We start from the raw sequence: 5,282 nt of genomic DNA, 5'->3' as shown, positions 1-5,282 counted from the left end.
ATTCAAGATAAATGGATATTTTTTCATCCAGATTAAAGACAAGTGAACAAGCTTTAAGATGATACCAATAACTCTACATTCTCAAAAATTGACGAGAGCCTGATTCCACCACGCTGCCTAACATTTGTATTTTAAAGAGAAAAAGTTAAAGCTTGTAACACTAGAAACCATGTTACTATCCTCCCTAAAGCAGCGCTTCTCAGCCTTTTGATAGCCAACACCCACTTTTGCCACCTTTGAGAGGCTGACATGTTCATTCCACCCACCTACGTGTGTGTCCAAGAAGGCCATTGAAAAGCACGTCCTGGGTAATCCCCCCCCTCCCAAAAGGTCCCAACCCCCCCCCCCCCTTCCACCACCAAAATTACAAAATGGCACACTCGTGGGTGTCTCGCCCAGGTTGGCAACCGCTGGTCTAAGGACAGGTGCACAGGCTTGGATCTGACAGTTGATTGTCCAGAAGTGAGCGAATTCCTCAGTCTGTTCAATGTATTAAACGCAGCAGGTCCTTCTTGGGCTGTTGAGAAATGACGTGGTGAAGAGAGAGAGAATCAGTAAGGCGTCCAGTCACTTGCACGAGGTCACGTGGTATATTAGACTATTATGTTTATCCGCTCAAAGAGGTGCCCGGTCACTTGCACAGGAATGCAATATAACCACATTTGACCACTGAGGACTAATCAGATAAAGTTACGAAAAAAGCAGTGAAGGTGAAGTCCGATCAATACAACCCAACTCAGTAACTGGCCTATATAAGGAAAAGTCAGAAATTGTTTGAAACTTAGATTTCTTTTTTCAAAAGGGATGCTTCACATGTAATTTCTCGAGAAAAGAAAATGTTGTTTTATTTTTCCCTGTGCGGCCCCCAATTTGTGTACATAGTGTGTGTATGTCTCTTTTTGTGTGCGTGTTTGGGAGAGATATGTAGAGATAGAAAAAGGGAGACTGGTTATTATGATGGTCTAAGTCAGAGTCAGAGACAAAGTAGATGTTGTGTGTGTGCCAAATCTGGGTCAGAGCCATGCCAGGTGTCACATCCGGCTGTAGGAACAAGGGAACGTTAAAGCAGGGATCCTGGAGTCCTGTTTGTGATTCCCTGTGGTAAACACAGTCCCTCATAGTGTGGTAACCGTCAAAAAGTTGTGTCGCAACTGATCCTCAAATACCTCTTTATGGGTGAATCAATGTCGCCCATGCTTTGCACAGCAGTTTGTATCCGTTTGTTTGGATTTAATCTTATTTTTCCAAAACAATTGAGGAAAGATTTGAAAACTTTTCTTCATAAATTATATAAAATTACTATAACACTCCGTCACGCGGACAATAATTTTGTTCACCATTTACAGCTCTTCTCGCTTTTCGTACACTTTTTACGTACGCATATGGCCTGCGTCATAACTCATCAATGACACTTTTAGTGGCCAAACTTGTTACAAGAAATCAATTTCATTGTGAACATATTTTTTACTCTTAACATTTTTAAATCATGCCTTCAAAAAGAATAATGTCGCGATTATAAAAAAATTGACGGACTTCTTTTTAAAAGTGGCATTGTCCCTCCCAGATGTAAACCTTTTAAAATCTGTAGAAGCCACCCACTGGGATTTTTAATAAGTAGTCATTAAGGAATTACAGCCTACAGGTATTTACAAAAATATATTGATCTGTTAAGACAACCAGATACAAGTCGGCGTGCAAAAGCTGGAGAGTCTGTGTAGTCGATGGTTAAGGAAGTATTTGACAATACGCGGCGCCACAAACTTTTGACTATGGTGTTGTTGGTTGGTTGGTTGGTTTGTTTGTTTGAGTTTGAATGACGCACAACAATGGGAAAATGGTTGTCTTAATGGTTGTCTAGTGATTGAAAAAAAGTAAAACAAAGAGACACAAAATAAATATATCGGTAGTATAGAGTTAGTAGTAGCAAAGTAGATCCCTGAACCCCCTCCACCCTCTCCAACCTTCCCGCAATGTGAGGGTTAAGTAAGTACAGCAGGAGAGGGTTAACGTGCCAAATGGGTGAGAAAGTTTTCTTGTTTTTGAATGAAATAATTGTGGCTTAAAGACTTTTAAGAATAATGTCTTTGCTGTGTTGAAGTTCGGTTGGCACTGTGTTTTAAAAGTCAGCAGAAACAGTAAAAATAGAAGAAACATTGACTTCTGGTGTGTGAATGCTGTTCGCTATGTATGCGCCATTGTTGAATGCGATGTATCTTTGAGCCATAAATGGATAATATCCAATGTTTGGATCTGCTTTTTTAACTGCAGATGTTTCATTCCGTGTACCGTTTCTATGTCGGATACTGACTGATTAAATAATCAATTATTCTAATAGTCCCGAATATTAAATTGAGGTCGTGCCGTAATGTATGGTCACAATATTCTGTATCCCTTTATTTATTTTGAAAATTAATCACTCATTTGTCAATTATTTTTTGCATTTTTGTCTTTTGTCATACGCTAATTTTGCAAGATACATTCCGTAAAACTGTTCTGCAGCGTATTCAGCTGAACGTCAACGCTGTCATAGATAGACAAAAAATACAAATTGTGGCAAGAAAAATTTCCAAGACTTTGATAGGCTTATTTTGCTTTGAACTTTGTGAGATACTGAACAATTATTATCTCAAGTACATGTAGTAGCATTAGGTTGGCAAATACTGAACAATTATTTTCTCAAGTACATGTAGTGGCATTAGGTTGTGAAATGACATTTCACCCTATAAACTCTGAAACTGTTTGACATCTTTCTTGAAAAAGTTCTTTGTTTTATTTGATTGGGGTGGGGGGGGGGGGTTGTTGTTGTTGTTCAGTTGTTGTTGTTGTTGTTTTGTTGTTTATTTATTTTTTTTATTTTTTTTGGGGGGGGGGGTTGTCACTGATCTTCTTGGACAATAGTTTACAGCCTTATTTCCTTTGACAGCGCAGTTTTGAGGTACATATACATGCATGTGAGAGATTTAAGACAAGTCTAGGTTGTATTGTCTGGCTCTCTCACTTCGCATTTATAATGTGCTGTCGTTTAAACTAAGAATAAAGGAATCTATTATCGTATGGAAAAAAGAGCACAATTTATTCTCTGCGTGATATGGTAGCGCAGTCTCAGAAAAATAAATACATAATTAATTTCTGAAATTTGACAAATTTAATGAGTTGTGTAGTGGTTTCTATGTCTTCCCCTGCACTTTTGCAAAGCTGTCTTTTTGGCTAGGATAATAGTAATCTTTTCTTTCAGAAAAGGAGACAGAGAAAGAATATAAAAAGTGACATATTTAATGAAGGACTTTTTTTATGAGCCAATTTAATAAAGACGTTTTTAAATTGACCAAATTAATGGAGAAATATAAAAATGGACCAGTTTAATGAGTTTTGCCATTACCTCCTCCCAAATGTGTCTATCCCAGGGAGAGATGTATCACTGTATGTGATGTCCTACATTCACCATGTGGAACTGTATTGATATTTATCTCTATGTGATGGCGTATGTACTAATAAAAACTATAGACATTTGCATGGATGCGTCTCTGCTTTTATTCATCGGGTCGTATCCAGTACTCATTCTCATAGTTTTTGTGTTATATGACATGGAGTTCAATTCTTATATGTGCTGAAATCTGTTGTGTCACTGTTTTGATTTAGTGGGCAGTTGGCGGGTGCTCTGGTGGGATTTGCTCCTTCTTTTCTATTAAAAAAATCTATCGTCTCTATTCCCCCCTCCTTCTTTTTCGTGTTTGTTTCTCTCTTGCAACACCTCAAATCTTCAGCACCTATTTGACCTTAGGCCCCATTGTGTTGCAAGTGCCGTAAAACTCTTACTAATACTTTTAAAAGCTGCTTTTATTTATTCCGACAGCGCCAGATACTCATAGTTTCTGTTTTCTGTTTTGTGGGCCTAATTATTATTACGGAGGTCAGTTCTTGTTGTTGGGAAATATGTCTGTTGTTTTTCCTGGTGATCTAGACAACTGCATTCCAAAGACCGGAGCAATGCTGCACTCTTGCAAATAGAATCATGGTTCAGGAGGAAGGAACATTTGCTCGATAAATATACATATGTAATATATGTGTGTGTACGTGTATGTGTGTGTGTGTTTGTGTGTGTGTATGTGTGTGTATGTGTGTGTGAGTGTGTGTTTGTGTGTGTATGTGTGTGTGTGTGAGTGTGTGTGTGAGTGTGTGTGTGTGTGTAGATTACGACCTCATGCCGGCTTAGAACCTTTCTACAAGTACTTATTTTCTTATAGTTTCCCATTTCCTAGTTTCTAGAGAGGCTAAAAATAGTGGGTGGTTGGAGGGTGCCACTGGTAGATCCTACTCCTTAACTTTCCCTCGGTTATTTCTGTCTGTCTGTCTGTCTGTCTGTCTGTCTGTCTGTCTGTCTGTCTGTCTGTCTGTCTGTTTGTCTGTCTGTCTGTTTGTCTGTCTGTCTGTTTGTCTGTCTGTCTGTCTGTCTGTCTGTCTGCCTGTCTTTTTCTCAACACTAAATGTACCATAATTGTGTCTGTGTGACTCTCTTTACTCCAATAAAAACAAACAAACAAACAAACAAACAGGCTGATAGCGCAGATATTTTACATTATTTGTTTAAAAAACATCGACACAGATCTATTTGTAGTTGCTGCAATGACATAAATACAGATCTGAAGAGCCCCTTAAATAACCTAATAGAGCCCCTTAAATAACCTAATAGAGCCCCTTAAATAACCTAATAGAGCCCCTTAAATAACCTAATAGAGCCCCTTAAATAACCTAATAGAGCCCCTTAAATAACCTAATAGAGCTCCTTAAATAACCTAATAGAGCCCCTTAAATAATCTAATAGAGCCCCTTAAATAACCTAATAATAGTGTTGATAGGGGCGTTAAACCCATACCATTTCACCATTTCACCATTTTCACCAGATCTGAAGAAACACAACCCTGCCTCAGCCTGTACCCACCACAATACGATGAGAAGAGTGGTCAAACGTCTCCCATATGAGAAGTTCTGAGTGAATGGAATTTTGTGCTTTCAGATAAATGTTAATTAAAACTATGAGTTTTATTCTCATTATAATTTGGAAAAAGCTTTTCAAATCAACCGCTTAGGAATTATAGATCTTTATAAGTTGACAATCCAACGCAGCAGATCTCCTTCAATGGTAAAGGACGTGTTATCAAAGGAACATTTGAAGTTATTGGGGGTATTTTACAAGGTGCCAAAAACAGCTCTTATATCAAATAAAGTTTTTTTAAATATCTTTTTAAAATAAATAATTCATTTATTGTCATGTTATTTTAATG

This window comes from Aplysia californica, unplaced genomic scaffold (assembly GCF_000002075.1).
Source record: "Aplysia californica isolate F4 #8 unplaced genomic scaffold, AplCal3.0 scaffold00132, whole genome shotgun sequence".
NCBI classification, from domain to species: domain Eukaryota; kingdom Metazoa; phylum Mollusca; class Gastropoda; order Aplysiida; family Aplysiidae; genus Aplysia; species Aplysia californica.
The sequence above is the reverse complement of the archived record's forward strand: the minus strand, read 5'-3'. Positions refer to the sequence as shown.